A 22,150-nucleotide genomic window follows, 5' to 3' on the forward strand; every position below is an offset into this window, starting at 1 on the left:
CAAGATTGCTGTAGGACTACTAAACACGAACACTGACTCCAGATATCTCCGTCTCTCTAAAAAAGACAATGTTATGCTTCTAATCAAAATCAAAATGTCTAATATATGAAGGATAAAAACTGTCGCATTAAATAAAGAATACTTCACATGCATGTTGAAATGATAATAAGGAATTTCTGATGCAGCTACTGGTAATGATATCTTGATTCCATCAAAGCTGAGGGAGATAATATTGTGCGATTTACTATAAATCCTATGTGTTACATTAATTCTCATCTGTACTTATAAGCATACAGTCACTTTTTATTCTCCAGTTTTGAATTATAATACTCTGCAACTGTTGTGCTTCTTGGGCAAAAGTAAATACTTCATGTGAAAACAGATCTAGGGTATTATTTACTTTGTTTAAAATTAGGACTTGTGGCTTAAGTCACTACATATATGCGTACTAGTAGCTTTACATTTAGCATTGTTCTAATCGGATTAAACATTGGTCTAAAGAAACAAATGTTTACATTCTTTGTTGAACAGAGCAGTACTTAGCAGCGGAAAAGACCCTTGGGTGAATCTTTAAAAGTAAACCAATTAAAGACCTGTACCCTGGTACTTTGAATTAAATTTAAGCAAAGTATTTACTAAATTGCCTTGTCAAAAAAATTATTGCACCGAAATCATGATGCATCACTGAATATCTCACATTTAGATATGGATAGGACAGGATAGGATAAGAAGCCAGTAAAATGACTTGATAAAGCAGAATATTTGTAATACCCTAATCAGGTATCCAGCAGCATCCAGTACATACTGAAGGGGAGTGATTTGATTTTAGGGATACTGGAGTAGAGAGTCTTCGCAGAGTCAAAACTCAAGTGCACTACCAAAAAGGGCTGACACATTGGGAAGGATAATAAGGACGACTTGAGGTAAACTATGAAGAGCACACTTTTGTGTTTCAATGAGAACACCCAAAGATTTGACAGTATACGTTAACTCTGATTTTAGTCCATTGCAGCGCATTCATAACTCCAGAAAATTGAAATTGTTAGCTGCCTCTGGTGCTGAAGGTATATTTGTTGTCTGACATGAATGGCAGGGTAGGCTGAAATCTTTTAAAAGATACACGAGTGGGGCATTTCAAAATTGAAAATTACAGTAGCTTCAGAGAGACAGGCTAGTTAAAAATTGTGTGCGACAGTGTTGAACTCAGTAAATGAGTTCATCAGAAAGAGCAAAGAGAATACGTTGTGAATCTGGAGTACATTTGGACTTCCACTGAACCAGAGCTTCTATTTATGGTTGCTCGTCAAACAGTACCTGAAGCAATCACTGCATCACCGGAGGGTGCAGAAGCAGCTAGTCGCAATAAATTGCAGTTTTTTAGTCTTCGGAATGTTTAGGGCGTGAGGACATGTTAGAGTGATCCAGTAAATGAACCTCTTGATGTTTCTCCCTTCACACTACTCTGACCTGGGTCTCCCGGAAGGAGCTTATTCTTCCCCTTTTCAGTAGATTGCAGTTCCAACAATAATTCTCTCTCCAGTTGTATTCTCCTCACAAAACTGACAAATCTTCCCCGTTTAAAGTTCACAGTTTTCAAAATCTGTTTATTTGGTTTTCGGTCTTAAATGCAGAGTTTACATAATCATCAATAAGCAGACAAGAGAACTTGATTTCTTTTACTATGTGGATTATATGGACTGGCCCAAATCTTCTCAATCTCTATTTAAAGCCCATAACAGAGGCAAAGAACAAGTTACTTACCTGTGGTAACGCATCATCTGGTAGTCACAATATCTAGCTCCAGATTTCCGACCTTTGAATTTCAAAAGCATCAGACCAAATCTGGAAAGGTTTGCAGGAGCAGTACCCCTGCGCGCCATTGGGTGGCTCTCTTCGGCTCCGCGTGACATTGCAGAAGTCATCTGTGATGTAGCAGTCACCCATATATGCACCACACAGGCGCTCGGACGTCAGATACTTTTCACTTTCCCACGCCAGAAGGGCAGAGCCATTAAGTGAACTGACTTGTGTGTGTCAAAACTAGGGCCCTGAAAAAGGGAACAACTCTAGCCCTGTAAATGAGTCGGCAGAGTGGGGAGACATGGGTGGGTCTGTAAAGAATCTGTAGCTAGATATTGTCTCTACCAGATAATGCGTTACAGAAGGTAAGTAACTTGGTTATTTGATAGAGACTTCGATCTGCAGATTTCTTACCTTTGAATAGATACTCAAGCCATACATGCTAGCGGTGGGCTGTGGACAGATTTTCTAGACAAAAGTCCTGCAGGACCGAACGGGTGAAATACCCGTCCCTACAGTCCTGACTGTCCAGGGAGTAGTTTTTCGCAAACGTGTGCAATGATTGCAGACTGCCAAATGTCCAGGACAGGCACTACCAAAGCATACGCCGTGGTTGCAGCCTTCGCCCTGGCAGAATGGGCTTTTAGGCCTTACTGAGGCTGCTTTCTAGTTAGGAAGTAGCAGATTTTAATGGATATAACTACCCAGTGCAAAATGGGTTGCTGCTGCACTGCCTGAACCTTTTTAGCTCCCACATAACCCACGAAGAGTTGGTCATCCAACCAGAATTTTTTTTTGGGTGAAGGTAGAACGACAATGCTCTTTATGGATCCAGACAATGGAGACGCTCCTCTTCCTTAAAGGGATGAGGGGGGGGGGGTGACCTGGATGATAAACCCTGCAGCTCACTCACCCTCTGAGCAAATGTAATCGTCACTTGAAAGGCTGTCTTGACAGTAAAAAGCGGGAGGGGACAATTGTGTAAAGGCTGAAAGGGTGCACACAAGATATGCGAGAACCAAATTGAGATCCCACTGTGGCACGATAAAGGTCGTAGTTGGAAACATATGTACAAGCCCTTTTAAGAACCTATTTACAATAGGGGTTTTGAACAAGGAGTGTTGGCCCGGCAGCCGGAAGAAAGCAGACAGAGCAGAAAGATAACCCTTAAGAGTACCAAAAGCAGAGCTCTGCTGGGCAAGTGTAAAGATGAAAAGTAGAAAATTAGACAAAGAAGCAGAACCACAGTAACGCCTGCGGCCCGGCAGGTTGCATACTGCAAGTACAACGCTAGCAGCAAGTCTCCTTGGTCTAGGGCACACAGGACCTGAGCCAATGTGAGCATCTAGAACTTCTGTTTGAGGAAGACCTTGACGGTCCGGAGGTCCAGAATAAGACGTAAACCTTTGTTCTTTTTCGGTATCAGAAAAGTAGTAACAACCACTACCTACTTCTGAAATCGGAACCATCTCTGTAGCTCCCTCGGCCAGAAGAGCTGAAAGTTTGTCTCTGCCAGCCGTTCTTGAGTTGGCAGTAAAAGAGGAGGAAAATAAAGGGAATAGAATAGCCATTCTGAATGATCTGCAAATCCACTTGTCCGATGTTATAGACCTTCACTGGAGGAGAGGATTTTTTATTCTCCGTCTAACTGGACTGGCATGGTCTTGCAGAACCAAACTAGGAATGATTGGAGGCAGCAGCTGCCAAGGGGTTGGGTGGCAGATGACTTCTGGCTACCATTCCCACATGGTCAGAATTCACCGCGTCCACGTCCTGGCACAACTTGGGGAGTCGGTGCAGGACGGTGGTTAGGATATGGCTAACGCAGTTGACAACCCCTTCTATTGCCACGAAAGGTAGACTGGCCATGCGGAGTAATCAGGAGGCGCAACGATCTGGCTGGAACACTAAATTCACAATACACAAATTTGTCTGGGGAGCGGGGCTTCCTCTAGCACATGCTTCACCATGGAGCCATAGGTCTTCCAAAATGAAACCTGGAGTCTGACAGGTACTGTATCATTCACAAGCACACACACACTCCACACATGTAGACAGCACACACGCACTGCACAGCACTGTACGCTTCATCTACTGCACCATTCACAGGCACACACACCCCCAAGCACAGGCATCTAACATGCATGCACTGCACAGTACTGCGTTATCCCAGTATTGCACCCTTCATAGGCACAGATATACCCAAAGGAACATCACTCATGTGTTGTGAAGCACTCCGATGTAGGCCAAGGGGTGAGTTAAGCACACAGCAGCTGAACTTTAAGTGAGTGAACCTATAGGCCTAACTTCAATGACACAGGAAAGAAGGACCTGCTCACTCCTGCCAATCACTTACACAGTATTATGCCACCACCGCACTCATGCTGCTTAAATCCTGGTAAATAAACTTGTATTTTTTGATAATTATATACAGAAGGGTCATGTTTGCTTTCTGTTTCCTTTTTCCTACTCTAATCTTTTTGATGAACATTAATATGTTATCTGTTTATTAAGTGTAATTTGTTGTATGAGTTCTTGAACTGTTCCGATTAAATATAAATCCTGGTGAAGGCAGTAGCCTTTCACCACTAGGAGGGTAGCACTTTAGGTGTCCCTCCTGGTCCAACAAAACCACAAAACGTGAGACAGGCCACTGTCATGGTACACACGCAAAGATCCGTGTTTGCCACTGACAACAAAACTCAGCATTAGGGATTCAGACATCAGTACATTTCAGGCACTAAGGGCAGGCGTGCAGGTACATTACCATGCAGAGGTTTTGCCATCACAACTACATACAATAATTTGGTGGAATATTGAAAACTGGGTAATGACCCCAAACCTTAAACAGTACCACAGGAACAACCTTCATTGAAAAAAACCTGAAAAATCCAGGAAAGCCAATAGTACAAAAGGCTTTGCAAATGTATAAATCAAGCTATACAAAAAAAGTAACAACCCTCAGACACAAAGATGAAGTAGAAAGATCACCCAGTGGAGGTATAGATGATAGATCACATTTTGTCAACATTGTTGACTTGATATATGAAGGACAGAGAGGGCATGGGCTGTCTCCTTGTGAAAGAGGGCAGTCAAAGGGAAAGGAGGTGCAGTGTAGAGGTTTGAAAGCTATACCTGCAGTTTTTAATGGAGTGGATACAACCGGTTACTTTTCACCCAATTTAAAACATGAAACAGATAATGTGATTTGCTCTAAATCCATGGAACTCTTGAATTGTGAATTATATCTAGGTGCGATGCCATTCGGTAACTACGCTGGTAGTTGCTGAGATGCCATGAGCGACATATGGATGTAGAAAAGCTGTGTGAAAAGGCGGAATCTAGAGCCCCTCTTTATATCAGATGGAGATTGAAACGTGGCCAACTTTATTTGGTGGGTACAGTTGGACATCTTAGTGCAGTCACAGCTGCCTCAAAAGGTGGTGTCAAGGATTATAGTATAGAGAGCCACATCACAGGAAAGTATGATACTCAAACGAATATCAGGGTCTGCAGGTGATGATTTGCAATATGGAATGATGGAGATACCTTTTTTTGTGGATAATTCCTTTCCTAAATGAAACATGTATTTGTTGCATAATAATGGGAACTAGTACCACAAGTCTTAATTTAAGCACTGTAGAACTGGAGAAGTGTTATGGAGGAAGACTTCATGAATTAAAGAATCTTGGTGACTTCAGCCTCTAAGATGTGAGTCAATATGTGCAGAAGTCTGAGGAATGAGTTTAATCAGGTTAGAGCTAAGTGCGGGAGTCTAAGTCAAGATCCTGCACTTGAATGAATCTATTTTGAACCGAAAGATAATCTTCAGACCCCCCTGCTGTTACATTGGAAGTGGAGGGCCTAGTTACTTTGGAAACATAGAAGATCCACAATTTCTTGGAATATTCACTACACTGATCAGAGTCAAAAATACATGACAAAAAGTAAAACTTTATGCTGCAAGTGAGGCTTGATTGTAGCTTTAGATGTCAGTGACTGTCAGTAATGTGCCATTTGCTGGTCTGGTTATTCGTGGGGTTGTTTTTTTCTTGGTATTAGCTGGTCAAGATTGTGAGGAATCCGAGAGTGAAGGCCTCAGAAGATGAGGGTGGGATGGTCCCAATCTGGTGGGCTACGTGGCTAAGCCTCATTAGTTCTTATAGCACGCAAATCATGAGAACTAAAGCAGACCTCAAGCACTATACTTGGAAACTAAATAAGTACATTACATGAAAGGTAACAAAACGCAAGGGCAGATATCCTCTATCCAAGATTCACACAACTGGCAGAAAGAGCAAACATTAAAGGGCTCAAAATTTTAATCTCTTCTAAGAGTCACCAAATAGGAAGTAGTAGACATTCCAGTGCAAAAACTATTTATTGCTAAAAGCATAAAGCTACTTGCAAGAAAGCAGCTATATAGACAAATGAGGTGCACTTCAGTATACACTGAGAAATTCTAGAAATTATCACATTTATAGCACAATTGTAAAACAAAAACGAAAGGGGTAAGAAAGTAGAAGTTCCCTAATCAAGTTATACTACTTACCCCTTCATTTAGGCAGAGAATTGGTTGATAAATTGAGAATGTTTTAGTTGCCGAACAGAATGTCTGGCCACTGAGAAGGTGCTGAAGTCTTATTTACAAATAAGTGAAAGAGCAAACTGATAAGGTGACCCCCTTGCTACAATGGCTGTAGTCCATTTTTGCAGAACTCAACTAGAAGAGCTGTCAAGCAGCTGAGAAGCTCTAATATTGAGAAGTTGTGATGCTTATCAATTTCCAAAATATTTGCATGCAAAATGTCCAGCCTCAAAAGTATTTGCTGAATATTTTTCTGGATTTTGTTTTTGTAGGAGTATTTAATACACAGTGTGGTTTTTGCATATATTCTACTGAAAAACAAGTTTTTATGAGATTATTGAATTTTAAAAAAGCCACGTTCACACACAATTTTTGGCTACACATTCTGTGGCTGGCGTAAGCTGCAAACATGTGTTTTCGCTTCACATACTACGCATAAGCATAGCTGGGTACAGCACCGATATTTAGGCTTGCATTACTTAGTGCACTTTTTCACAGATGAGGAGTCATCTCTTCTACATACCTGGTCTAGCATACAGGGTAATCTGGAGGCAGCTCCAGATATTGGAATTTGACTTTCCGGATTATAAGCATTTTTATTATTATAATTTTTTATTTTATTTTCCAACACATTAATGCATGTTACATTATCACAATTTCCAGCATATTTTGTCAATCACAATTTGCAATATATAGAAGTGTCATTGTACATTTCCCCACCTATCCCTATCCTGAATTATCTAATGAGCATCCTACAATTACTTTTCTTTGGCGCATCAGGCTCATCTAGGTGTGCTGGTGTGTATTCCCACATCAGTTACAGTCCTCTATGTGCAGCCCACCTGCCCCAAACTTTAGCCCATTTCCGGGGGCAGCCTCTGCTCTGATACACCGCCTACTCTGTCAAGCAGCACCAGTCAAGGTCCTGCTCCCACACTCTCACTGTTAGTGGCTGCGGCCTGCCCCATGCCCTGGCTATGTTCCGTTTCGCGACCATGTCTTCTAGGATTAACCATGTTTTTATATATTTTGTCCTGTTGTCTTCTCCAGTGATACACAGAATGTGCCAGCGGGATTCCAATGGAGCCTCTTGACCCACGACCTTGGACATTATAGCCACTATGGCACCCCAGTAGTGTCTTAACTCAGGGCAGCCCCATATTGTGTGAAAAAAGTACCCTCTTCCCCACAGCCTCACACATGCATTCGAGTCACACTTACCCATTGCATACAGCGCTGATATGGTTGTGTATGATCAATGTATAATCCTGATTTGTATCAGCCTGAACCGTGCTCTCACAGCCACCTCTCAGGGGCTCAGGGTAACTTCCAACCAATCGTCGTCCTCAAGAAGCCCTACATCAGTTTCCCATCGCTCTGAGGGCCACTAGTGGGTCCAGGGCATTATTCATTTTTTGTAGATGAGCGATGCTGCTTCATCCCTCAGTGGGTCTGTTAATATTCTGTCTTCTAACTGGGTGATCTCTGTTATCGGGTCTCCCTTGTGCACATGTGCTCTTAGAGCAGTTGTTAGTTGCATGTATCTAAATTTCTCTCGAACCTCTGCTAAGAGGTCGCTTTCCCACAACGTGCATTAGTCAGTTTCCCTTCACAACCCAAGAATTTATTTGCTTCTCTCCATACTTTAACTGTTGTTTGTGTATGGGTCGGGAGTTCTTTAATCACTTTTTTGTTGTTAAGGGCTTTCAGATATCCCCCATCGCCTAATGGTCTACACGAAAGGCAGGCTTGTCTCTCCCTGCAAATATCCAGTCATTTAGTGTCACAAGCTGCGCTGCCCAGTAGTATTTACGAATATCTGGGACCGCCAGTCCACCATCATATGGCCATCTGTTACTTGTTTAGTGCTATCCGGGGACTACCTCCATCCCATAGCAACAGCAGCATTTCAGCATCTATTTTTTTTTTTTAAGTAGTCCATTGAAACCTTGTATGAAGTACTTTGCAGGATATAAAGCAAACGGGCAATGCCAACATTTTGAACATTGCGTCTCTTCCCATTAATGAAAGCGGTAACTCATGCCAGTGAGACAAATTTCTTAGTCGACCTCCTGCTCTGTTCGCGTAATCATTATGCCCAGGTATTTAAATGTAGGTTTAATTAGTAAGGCTGCCGCTACAGCTGTCAATTCAGGTACTTCTCCAGTCAGAGCAAATACAAGCGACTTCTCCCAATTAATTTGATATCTGGAGTAGCTGCCAAACAGCTGAAATATATGTAGTGCTCGGTGTATTGTGGGACGTCGCCTGGTAACATAAAAGGATATCGTCCGCGTATAGCGATAGTCTTTCTTCCAAGTCTTCCCCAATTGGGATGCCCCTTATTAGTGGATCCGCCCTGACTCACGCTGCCAGGGGTTCCAGTGCGAGTGCGAACAACATGGGTGAGAGCGGACACCCCTGTCTTGTGCCCTTTTGTAATCCTACTCTCCTCGACACAGTACCATTGACTCGTATTCTAGCTAGGGGATCTGTTTATAACAGTTTAATCCAGGCACGGAACTTCGGGCTGAAGCCCAACCTTTCCAGCACCGCAAACAGATAGTTCCACTCTATAGTGTTGAATGCCATGCAGGCGCCCAGGGACAGCAACACAGCATTTTCAACTTGTTGGGATTTAACTGCTTGTTGCACACCATACAGTCGTCATAAGTTAAGTCTAGTACTCCTCTTGGGCATAAACCCCGATTGATCCGGATATTAGCCCCGTTATTATTCTGGAGAGCCTAGTTGCACCCACCTTCTACGTTTAACAGCAAGATTGGCCTGTAAGAGGCACAATCCTCTGGCGGCTTGCCCTGCTTAGGAATGACCACAATAGTCGCCATTCTCTAGTCCTTCAGCAGCCTGCCTGTTGGTAACGATTCTTCAAACATATGCAACATATGTGGCACCACCAGACTTGCCACCCCTTTGTACAATTCTACTGGTACACCGTTCGGACCCGCCGCCTTACTCGACTGCAGAGCACCTATGGCCCCGCAAATCTTTTTCCGAGATGTCTGCGTCCAGGTCTTCCCGGTCCATCTGCGTGAGGGTACGGAGGCGCATACCTGCCAGGAGTTTTGCGCAGTCAGTCTCAGTGCGGGTTATCGAGGACTTTTATAATTGCTCATAATAGGATGCAAATGCCTCTACCATTGTCCCACTGGTGGTGCAATTATCCACATTCGTATCAATAGTTTTCAAAACGGAGTTCCTCTCCCTGTCTCTTTTGTCGATCCATGACAGCAATTTAGTAGCCTTATCTCCCATTTCATATATTCTCCTCTGCGTTGCCCTTGCATGGTCCCCAGCTTTCCCTTCCGCTATATTATGCAATTCTTGCTGTTTCAATCGCTGTGTGAGAGTCAGTTGCGGGTCCGGCTGCTCATTTCTGATCTAATTGGGTCAGTTCCTTTTCAAGCTCTTCACATTGCCGTTTCCTCTCTTTTTCTCTATTCCTGCCAGCGCCTGAATGTATCCCCGTATTACTGTTTTGTATGCCTCCCAAATCACTACTGTTGATTCTACAGAGCCCGCATTGTCCTGAAAATATTGATCTGTGTGATCTCGTATCTCATCTTTCATCCGTTTGCTCTTGAGGAGACAGGGGTCAATGCGGGGTGGTAGCGTATTTGTTTTGGTAAGGTCCATTAGTCTCACCTCTACTGGCAAGTGATCAGAAAGACTGTGGGCCTTATGCAGTGCTCCACGGAAACACCCAGACATTACGGCTTGCGTCAGGAAGTAGTCCAAGCGCGAGTAACCATGGTGTGGTGTTGAGTAATATGTGTACTGTTTGGTCTGTGGATTGTGTTCACGCCAAATATCTGCCAATCCCATAGCCTCTTCAAAGGTCTTCAGGGTGTCCATCCCTCCAATGCCCCCCACCTGTGATAGTCTGTCCATTTCGAGGTACATTACTGAAATTTATCTCCTCCCAATACTATCACCCCGTTGGGCAACTGCAGTAGCAACGCACTCAACTAGGGCAGTGTGCTCGTGTGCATTTATGGCGGTACATACACTGAGCATAAATTGACAATACGACCTTCCCATACTCCAGAGAGTGAGACGTATCTGCCCAATTTATCTTGCCATGTTTGTTGAAATACTATCGGTACCGTTTTTTAACCAAAATTCCCACTCCCCTGAACCCGGACGTGAACCCAGCATGTGCCCGAAGCTTATACCCAAATCTGTCCATGGCTCTACATGTGTTGCCTATCAGGTGGGTCTGTTGCAACATAATTACACTGGGTGCCTGTCTTCTAATATACTGTAGTACCATGGTACGTTTAATTTTGTTGACTAGGCCATTTACATTCCAGGTAATGATCGTGAGATCACGCCGGACTGGCTCACTCATCATCGGGCGCACAGGGTCTCTTCATCAAGAGGGGTCATCATCCTCTTTGCCATTCTGCGGGGGCCCTCTCCGAATAGACCACTACCGCTCGGAGGCGGATGTGCGGATTATTCTCATCTCTCCCTTTCCCCACTCCCTTCCCCTGGAATGTGTTGTGTACATGCATTGAAAACAATGTGTTAAGAACATGAATTTTTGAAAACCTCATAAGAACCCCCCCCCATCTTGCTACCCTGCGGGCTTAGAAGTACCCCCCCCCCCAATTTGCAGAGCGCTTGTTGCCCCTTAACGAACCTAATGTACTTTGGGCGGTTGGTAGCCTATACTTGCCCGCCGTAGTCATCCCACCTCCCCCCATTTTCAAGCTACTAGATTCTTAGTGTTCAAAGTTTGGGGTGCTCCTACAGTTTATGTATCCTACATTACTTGTCATGGTTTTGACTTCCTTTACTCTTGAACCCAGGGTTCTCAGGACTGCCCTTATAAGTGACACCTCTGCTGTCACAGTGTCGATTTTAAAAACCAGGTCTATCCTTACTCTGCATTGCTGTCATAATATCCTGTAGAGCGAGTCCGGCTGCATCCACGCTGGCCTCTGCGGAGTTCTCCATGGTCGCTGTTGCCGTATTTGAGCTATCTTTGGGCAGTGCATACTTATCCAGTTTTGTTTGCTGCGATGGACGGGTGACCCCCGCCCGCCATCATGGTTCTGTTGCCTTTTGATCGGGTAATATTCAGTTGCCGTTCTTTCTGCGACTTTAAAGGGGGGGGTTGGAGGGGGGAGAGGGAGAAGCAGACCTACCGAGCTTCTAACTCACAGGTGGTCACAACAGTACTCTCCCCCACCTACACTCGAGCCAAACAGACTCTAGCTGGCCTGTCGGTTTTCCATACTGGACACCTACCCCCTGGCCCGAGACCGTGCCCCTCCCCCCGCAAACCCCCTTACCTCAGTGATGAAGTTATTTAAGCCTTCAGGGTCTGTTCTCTGGACCAAATTATCTCATTACGTACCCTCGTTTTGTTCTTAAGAGTCTAGTCTCAGGTACTACTTGTCCACGCTTATTTACAGAGTGTTGTCAGTCACAGCCCGTGTATCAATTTGGGCCACTTTTAATCAGACGTTGTTGAGCCGCCTTCAATTCAGTGATTTTTGTCTAAGGGGGGGCGGGGGGACCTTGCCACCAATATCTAGATCGGCAGTGGTTGGGATCGCGGTGCTCCCTCTGTCCTCCTTCCAGTTATTGGCCACCGCACCCCAGTCCCACCACCACTGTGCAGCCAGCGGGTCTCTCGCACACCTCTGCTACTTTATGGATGCCCTTAGCTCCCTTCACTTCGGCTTGCACACTTGTTTCTGCCTGCTCTCCGTCCACTGATTGAATTTATATCATAGCAGACCGGGGGCTGCACCCTGAATATTCACTTTGTTAGCGGGGGAAATTTTTATTATTAATCCTGGCGAGCTTGCCCTACGGCCTGAGGTGGTTGCGGCCGTAGGTTTATTTACTGTCTTTTGCTGGGCCAAGACTTACTGTATTTCTTGCTGCCAGGCTGCAGTGACCCCAGGTTCTTTACTTCAGTGGTGGGCACACCGCTCTCGATCCTCGCCCCGGTCCGCCCACTCGCACGGTCTCTCTACTGCGCACCAAATTTAGGCTGCAGCTTCTGGGCCTAACAAAGACAGGGGAGCCTTTCAGCGGCTCTCGTCCACCTCGCTCTGCCTGCTGTGGCCACTGGATATCTCCGCGCCCCGCCAATCAGTAGTCGCAGACTTGTTTGTTATTGTCGGGGGAGGGGGGCGGCAAATGGCGCAGCTCTCTTCTCAGCCCTCCTCCGCTCCACCTTACGAGTCTGTTGCGCAGTCTTCGTTCCTTCCTTGAAACCTAGATGCCTTTCAGAAATCTATTTTGTACAGTAGTCAGTGTGTTTGATTTCATCTATTTACACCTCATGTCTAACAAGAGAGACATTAGATCTGAAAACCAGCAGCTATCCTAGATCCATGCCCTCCTTACATCATTGAAATTTGCTCTAAGAGTACCTCGCCAACCATGAATCTTAACCATAACCAACAGTGCAACAGTGCTCTTTCGAAAGGATAGACCCCTTTTATTGCATGGATGTGAGCATGTATTCCCTTTCTGTAAATGGGAGCGCTTGATGTTCGGCTCTCTTCAATGAATGCATGAAATAAGTTTCTTTTCTTCACTGGTACGTAATTCTCATCAAGAAAATAACACTGGTTGATGTAGCTCATCTCTCAAACTAATTTCTGGGCAAAAAAATTAATATATATATATTTGCGCTGCATATAGTATTTGAACTGCTCCTGTAATTAAATGTATCTTTCATACATGCAATTTTATGGTCCAAATTCACAGAAAGAAAGAAATTAGGATAAAAACAAATGGGAACACTTTACTTGGTAACGTGCAAATTATAAATATTTGCTGAAACCCGATTTCCACACTCCGTGCGCTAAACAGTTTTATCAGTAAAACTGCATGTCAATGCAAAGTTTGTGCCCATTTCAGTGGAAAGTGTGAGGTCTGTAAATGACCGTGTGCTACCACATCATGCTTTGGTAATATATTTATTAGCAGTGAGATTTTAAATATTAACCGAGAAATATTTCTGCCACCATCCAGGTGACAATGCTATTAGTGAACTAAGAGGCAAGTCAGGGGTCATGTGTACCCTAGATGTGGGATAGATTCTTGTTATACATGGAGTAAACGTTTAATCTATTGTATCAATTTTTTTTTGTACACAAACATACTGAATTTACACATTAAGATGCCCTTTTGTGATAAAGAAGAAAGGCGATTGTGAAAAAAAATACTGGCATAGGATCATACAACTGAATGCCAGTTTATGTCTAAATACCTACATGTATGGTAACATTTATGATTTTTTAAGGCCTGTTATTGTACTATTTTGAAGAGCTTTTGACATGAGGTCTGATGAACTAAAGTGGTCAGTAGCCAGACTCCTGCCACCCTCCCCCCAAAAAACAAGCATTGTGAAAGTCAACTGGTTGTGCCTTTGTGGCTTACTAGCTTTGCTAATTTAGTTTGTGGCAGGGTTCACAGGGACGGGGGTGCACACTATGGAGTGGTGAGCACTATTTGCAATGTCTCTAGTGCTCGAGACTGAAAGGGAGTATCTATGACCATCAGTACTTACAACACAATATGGTTGTGTAACGCTCTCTCCGTATACAAATATTTCAGTTGAACTCTTCATCCGAGCAGGGTTTGCAAATGTTAACCGACAATCAGGGGAAATAAAAAGAAAAGATTATAGATGTACTAATCACAAATGCGTGAAACAAATCTTGTTGTAAACAAAGATACAGAAAATCCTGTTTCTATGATATTCGGTGAAAAAAAATCTAAATATCGCTGCTTCTGTTTGCCAACTGTCTAGAATACGGGCAAAATGCTTAGCCCAATTGTGTTAAAACTGCATAACTTCCTGCCGCTCAATGCGATAGACTCGAGTGGCTATTATGTTCTTGCAGCAACCGCGTTTAAGATGCTGAATGTAATGCACATCATCCTTGTTACACATCGACATAGGAATAGCATTCTCGAAGTGAAAGTGACCTAAGTGCTGGCGCCATGTTATTGCTGTGTTTACTAATCAATCTCATTTTTTAGACAAGATTGAGCCACCAGGGTGCCTAAATGTTGGCCCTTAGTGAATACAGGTTACCCTAATGAATAATCATTACTTAAGGGTTTATTTTAAGAAACTAAGATCCACAATAAACTAAACAAGACCCTTGTATTCCACTTGTCTGTGGTGTACTCCTGAATGCTTAAACAGCATAATGCTAATTTCAAAAGAGTGGGGGAAAAAAAAAGAAATACTCAAGTTCATAAATGTAGCCTTACGGCAAGAGCGGTCGACCTCGAAGCTGGGGAACCGGGTTCAAGTCTCGGCAACGATGCTCAACATCCTGTGATACTGGGCAAATCACGTAATCTCCCCGTGCCCAACAAAAATGAATGTGTCCATCTGTAATGAAACTAGTGCTCATGTAAAGCGCTCGGATACCCATTGTCTCGGGTCTAGTTCGCGCTCTATAAAACAAATTGTTTTTTTTTTTAAATAAAGATGATGCTCGTCGTGATAAAAAATAAGTTTACCAGAAATCAAAGGGTGCGGGAGGGTCCGAAGCTGCGTATAGTTCAATATAAAAAAAAAAATACATCAACTGGCAACGTTCTAAGCAGCGCGGTGCCGGAGCATATTCAAGAAAATTATGAAAGTGGGCGCCGTGCTAGGATATAAAGTACGGCGCTTTGCAATTTAACATCGTGTCTGCAGTAAGAGAAACTCAAAGAAAATAAGACTTACAGGCTTAAGAACACGTATCATGTAACAACCGAAGTAAAAGGGCCAGTCGCCATGGGAGGTTACAAATAATGACAAAGCGGTACTACGGAGGGACTAACAAGCCTCTTTGCGAATCCGAAGGCAGCATTTATGAAGGACACTGACACAAGCCAATGACAAATATTGGCGGAGAGTGGGCCGGGCTTCTATTACATACTCCACTACAACAAGTTTCACAGAGCAGCGCTTGCGCGCGGAGTCTAGGCTCGACCTAACCAGCAGCTGTTACTCAGAACTAAAAGGTGTAAAGTATAAAAAATTAAAATAAAGCAATACAGCTTTAGGTTTACTATAAAGAGACTGGACATTTGGTTTAAAAAATATTAGCTCAATATTCAGTTTAGACGTTGACAACTAAGAATACCTGCAAATAAACACATTGTATGTAAAACACAAAGAATCACCTGCAACTGTCTAAGCAGATGCATCATTTGATTGTACACTGCAAACTTAGTAGTAAATACTGACTCCCATCTCAGGAAGTGATTATAGCAATTCAATATTTTTGCTAATAAGGCCCCAGGTCCTCGTGGACTCACGACAAAACTATTATTTCCTTTAAGCCAAATCTAATGTCAAAGCAAGCGCAACTTTGCCGCTTCCTCACTTCAGTAAAGGTTACCAAAACTATGGCTGAATCAAACCGGTTTCTCTAACCTAATTCCAGTAATGATCCAACACCCTGCTTCGTATGATTATAATATAAAGTGTGAATTAAACCTGTACAAAAAAATTACAGGCTAAATATTCTTCTTTTTATGTTAAAAATATAAGGAAGGTTTTATCAGTTAAAAACACAAGGAAAAGACCACAATACGATTCAATTGCCTCTGTAGGTTTCGGTCTTGGATGTTTACAAAGTAATTGCTTTGGTAGAATGTAAATACCTTAAATGTACACTCCATAAATTGAGAACTAGGATCATCAACTTTCTCGAGGGTATTTAGCGGATTCTGTCATACCAAACAATTGACCATAAGCGAATAACTGAGAAAAATTAATTCACTGATGAGCAACACTAAGGTGCCTTTAGTCGCAAATGTAGTCAAGAGGCTACAGGTTAAAGATAAATAATAAAAAGATGTCTAGTTTGCAGATGTGAAAGAGCTTCACAATGAAAGATTTGAAGATTACCCTTCAAGAAAATGTACTACAAACTAACATTCCAACTGTTGTTCAGGTTTAAAATGTCCTATGCTTAGACGAGAGTCCAAAATAAACAATCAGTGGCTGAACATAATTGTGATTACATATGGGCCAATTAACTGAAGTACTTATCTTAAAACATAGGTAAATTCGAGATCTCACGGAAAGATGATATCAGCGTTAAAATAAATATACTTTCTAGGCTGTTGTAGGTATTCCTAGGACGTCTACCAGTTAACAGCTGGCAACGCTTTGAATATTTGAAAATAGGCTGGTACTAATTACAAAGGCAAAACTCTGCATCTAGAAAAAAAACATTTTTAAAATTAAATTGAATGGAGGACTAACAATCCTACATATGCAAAAAATATCGGAGAACAATTATTAAAATCTTTGATTTCTCAATAATGCATAGAAACGTCGCCATCCCCTCCAATAATGCCCCGTATCAAGCTCAGCTGAAGAGTAGAGTACATAAAGCAAATTAAAATGTATGAATAAATGTATGATTGCAGGGTCTGAGGTATTGAGAGCCTGATGATTACCTTTATAAAAATACTTACGATACTAGGAATCTTTAGAACGTGCCTGAGGTAGTTGCTGGGTGAACGAACATTTACATCAACAGCTATACAATAAAAACTACTTAGCATTATTTTTGACAAGGTTTGGAGAACGGGTGTAAGAAATCCCTTTTGTATATATGCGGACGTATTGTAAGACAATTTCTCCGCTCAAATTCAGACCAATGATAACCTTTTTTTTTAAAACACACAGTTTGCACCTTTGCATATCTGTTTCCACTGATGAAACACTTCCTGAATGTTTACGTTCCATGAAGAGCAGGAGCTTGAATCATAGGAATTTGTTTTAGTACAAGGAATGGAATGCGTGTAGGAAATGTGTCCTGGTCGCTCTGGAATTGCGTATGCATGAGGTAATGTCTTGCTGTGCCAGGAAGACAGAAGCTAGCTTTCATATTTAAACCGTGACTCACGCAAAGCGGGAAACTCTACAAAAAAGCAGGATATACAAAGGTGCTACTTCTGAAAGATTAAGCTAGCACCGATTGACATGTTTGCAATCTAAATCTTCAGTTTACCTCCAAAGACAGTCAGTATACGAGTGTACCACACAACACAGCTGCATTTTAATCTCTTCATTGCCGTCCTGCATGGAAGTGAATACGATATCTGAGCTGTATTTGTATCTGACACTAGTTTCAATGCTGTTCCGCAGTAACTGCCTACGGTACAAAAGGGTGTGATAGACCACGTCGCTGTCACAGGGATGTGTCTGCTCACGGTAAATAGGGTGAAAACTTGGAGCTGTGGAAGACTTTCAAGGACACCGGTGGGATGGAAAGTCAGGTGGAGGTAAAGGCCACACATGGCGCTTAAAAAAGGAGTTTATAGGAAGTAAAGAAGTGGACAGGAGGTCTGACTTCCGACCAACAAATCTATTTCTACTTTATGACTTTGTAAAGTGCACACTACCAATGGAATCCCATCGAGGCAAAGAGACCAAAAAGCAGCACATCAGAAGGAACTTAATTGAACAGAAGAGCTTCCATCACTATTCTGAGATCAGCCAAGATGATAACTTTTACATATACTGCAAGCTTATGCAAAAGCCACAGGCCAAGGACTGCAGCGTGCAGGTTCTCTCCAGAGATGCACCTTCTCATATGGATCCCTACATTTTGTCAATGGGCTGACAAGGACACACGCTGAATTTCATAGCCCAGCTAACACCAAATTATCCTGACTTCAAGTGAGGGATGATGGGAGAGGGGTCTATAACAAAGCACCCATTTGAAAGTAAGAACCAATAGCTTAAATTTTAATATAGTATCTGGAGCTCATCAATGGAGGAAAAAGCAGAGGATGGATACTAAATCTTTCCTGTAGCCAAAGACTAACTGACATTCTGATCAAGAGTATTTCCACTGCAGGTGACATAGTACGTTCCAGCTACCATGATGCCATATTCTAGCTTTAGGATTAAAAGTGCTCCATACATCACATAATCTAGTTCAGACGAGTTAAAAGGGAGCGGTTCTGGAAAGTAACATGTTTTAAACTAGCAAAATAGGAATAAGACTTGAAAATTTAGACTGACAACAGAATGTAACATTATTCAGTTCTTCATTTTTCAGTAAATTTGGTGAGAAGTCCAGCTCCTAGACCACTCTCCCTGTAAGAGTGAGCTTCTCAAAGTATAACTGATCCACGCTGTAGAAGGTTCTAAAGATGCTCTCAACTCATTAACGTGTTTGTCCACATGTTTCAAGAATAATTCAGTTTTAATAATGCATGGACTTCCATGTAATGGATAGGTGGGTGTTCACTGGCAACTGGTGGAGCTTGAAGAAGGGATGGGGTTGAAGCTTCATTTGGGAAACTAGGGGCATTACGACCATTCCATGTGAATAGTGATGTGGTTAACCAGTACAAAGTATTCAATATATACCATTACCCATGTCTACCATTTTCCAGATCGGCTATTCAGGATGCAGCAATTAAAAGAGTAACCAGAGAAGTGGTTTAAAAGACTGCTACTCGATAAATGGTCTAATAGCTCATAACCTCGCTTACATGGGTTAGATAGAATAGATTGGGAAGACCGCCCAGTTGTCCCTTCTCCTATCTTTGCATTAAAATCGCCCCCAGACATATCCCAGCCAATTTGTACTTTCCAAATAAATTGTCCAAGTCCTGGATAAAGTTAAGAAGGTGAACAAAGTCAGCATTAGGTGTGCTTACGAAGTCATTATTATAAAAATTGATAAAGCAGATGGAAGCCCCTCGTGTATAGATCAGTACTTGGAAGTTAGCATTCTCGGTTGGAATTAGTTTTACTCTACCACCTGAGGCAATGCTAACCCATATTGATAGACCCCCTGAAGGTCTGCCATATTTAGGGTTAGGGGAAATGGTATTAAAACACTCATACCCTTCGAAATAAAACTCTTTGGTTGCCCAAGTTTCTTGAAACATAAGGATGTTGAATGTGTTTATCATAATTGCCCAATCTTCTATATTTAATTTTGAGGCCAGACCTGCCACATTCCAACTCAGCACCTTCAATATTGAGTCAGGGCAATCAATTACTTGAATCGTTTCCACCCCAGGACTGGTATTAGAAGTCTTCTTGGCTACCACATGGACCAGACCGATTTGAGTTTTGGTTGGGAGTCAATCAAGATTGTCTAAATCGGAAATAGCTTAAAATCTATTAGCCGACTGATGGGACGGGCTGAGAAGTGGACACTGTATAGATGACGGTTTATAAAAGAAATCAAGTGGTAATACACAGATGTTTGTAGAAAAAAGGCATTTGGTTTCTTTTACTGCTAGTATAGATCCGACAGTCCTAGGCCGAGAAAAATTAATAACAATGCAATCACCCCTGATAGTTTTTGCTGCAGGTCCCACCCAGCCTACCCTTCGTACCATTAAAATGTCATGTATATCAGACCTCCTATATCCTTTGTGTTTAGCCAGCCAGTCCACACATTTATTCCGCAGTTGTTCCCAGGACTCGGATTTATTTTTCTCTAGTGGTGATACCCCTGCAAGGGTTATCACATATGGGCAGGATGCAGGGGGTAAATTTAAGACATCCTGATTAGATACTACATGCCCCCTCAAGCCAGTATCAGCTATACTCGTACTGACTATCGGACCCTTTTGAGAATCAACAGGGTTAACATTTTGAGTATTAGCAAATCGAGTATATGGCTTAGAGGCTAGGGGGTTTCTCGTTTTATTATTAGAATCAAGGGGGACAGGCAGCAACTTTACAATTTGGGGCACTTGACGAGCCGGTTGCGCATTCTGGGAAGGATTTTCCAAGGTGCTAACCTGTCGAGCTAGCTCATTGCATTCCCTACAAGATGATATTGCCTTAGTAGTTAGGGATTCCAGACGATCTAAACGCTTCCATAACTTATCAAAACTTGTGTCCACAAGCCCTTTAAAACGATCAAACAATGTATCAACTATGATGTCTATAGCAGTATCCCCAAGTGTGAAGTTAGAAAAAGCAGTCTGCGTGGACTTCATCTGAATGGGATTATCTTGGATGTCCACATCAACTAGGTCAATAGAGTCACTACTGGGAGTTGGGTCTGCGGGGACCATGGGGCCCTTAATCCACATATTTAACGTTGTACGTTGTGAGTTCAGGCGTGGGGGCTGTTTCCGTTTAGAACAGGGTGGTCTCACCACCTTCCTCTTCTTTCTCGCTCCACTTACTTCTGGGTTAGGGGTTGTGGCCAGATTGACTGTGGTTAGTGTCGATGAAATAGTTGGACTACACCCAGATTCAAAATTTACAGTCGATCCTATGGGGCCCCGCCCTTCCAACCCGGATGTATTCTCTCCAGTAGGGATGTGAGGTGATTGTTCAGTAATTCTGTGCATCAGTACCTCTGGGTTACTTATATCATTTTGTGCTTCACATTGGGGTTTAATGGGGCCCAAGGACCATCTTCTCTCCGTCAGCTCGATCTCAGTGCTGACCATATTCGCCACCCACTCCAACATTGTGTCAATTGATGTAATTTTGCGTGCAGGGGTGGTAGCGTTACGTTTGCCCATGTTGACAAAACCCCTACACATCCATAAAGTACCAAATGAAAAAAAGCACCACTCGCCACTGCAAAATACAGTTGTAGTTCTAGCTCTGTCTTCGGTTGTTGGAGGGATAGCCCAGCCCAGCCCAGCCTCCCTCGGCCCCTGACGGCCCGCCCTTTGCCCGGGCTTCGCACGGCACGCGCCCGCGTCCTGCGAAGCGGGAGCCGCGCTGTTATTTGTGTGCCTCCGGGCGCGACAGGCAGCAGAGCAGTATGGGAGGCGTAGTCCTCTCTCTCTCCGTGTGCAGTGGCGGCGGCGGCAGTTCCTCAGCGGTTCATCATCTGTGTATTTAATGCTTGATTCTGTATTTTTGGTTATTTTGCAGTTCAGGTCATTGAAATTACATAGGTTGGGGTACCAGGATTCCAATATTCACTCAGGGGGGGGCCTTGTGTTCCAAAACTGATTCAGTGGGGGTCCACAGATTCTAGTAACAATTAAATAGGGGGTCCGCAGCAGAAGTTTAAGAATAACTGGGCTAGAGCAGTGGTTCTTAACCTGTAGTCCGGGGACCCCTGGGGGTCAGAGAAACCTACTCAGGGGGTCCAAGACTGCTTAGAAAATTAATTAACATTAACAGGTTAATAAAGTGTATGCAACAAAATAAACACAACGTAAAGCTGCAAATTTTAAAACATTCTGGAAATCTGAAGGAATTTGAAATAGGTGGCTAAAAATGAAGTTGGTACTGTCAGATTTATTCTTGGGAGCAGTGCAAGAACATCAAACAGAATATAGTATGAACGATGAGTGGCCTTAATTGACTTTATAAAAGCTCCAATCTTAGTATTAAAACTAAACATTTTGATTTTTGTAAAAATATTTGTGAATTAAATAAAATATGTAATCGTTTGTGAATTGGTTGGGTGCATGCTCGTTTTTTTTTTAGTTTTTGTGTTATTGTTTTGTGGTTCAAATCATCGAAAATGCTTGAGCCGAGATCCCCGGCTTCCAGTAACGACTCAACGGGTGTCCATGGATTCCAAAAAGGATTCAGTGGGGTCCCAGGAATCGGTAATGATTTAGTGTGGGCCAACCGAAGACAAAAGGAGAACCACTGGGCTAGAGAATAGCTCCTGCTCACAAAATGTAGCGACCTTGAAGAGTGAAGTTTATTAATCAAACATGATTACATTTTAACTAACTTTTAAAGCCCACTTTACCACGGAACAGGTGTTAAATAAAATGTATAATGAG

General features: G+C 42.8%; 1 protein-coding gene across 1 annotated transcript in view; it reads right to left on the bottom strand.

The window, feature by feature from the left end:
- GTF2B (general transcription factor IIB) overlaps positions 1–22,150 on the bottom strand; it is a 158,531-nt gene that overhangs the window by 89,702 nt on the left and 46,679 nt on the right. The gene's annotated exons all lie outside the window — the stretch shown is intronic.

Source organism: Triturus cristatus, chromosome 4_2, assembly GCF_964204655.1.
Source record: "Triturus cristatus chromosome 4_2, aTriCri1.1, whole genome shotgun sequence".
NCBI classification, from domain to species: domain Eukaryota; kingdom Metazoa; phylum Chordata; class Amphibia; order Caudata; family Salamandridae; genus Triturus; species Triturus cristatus.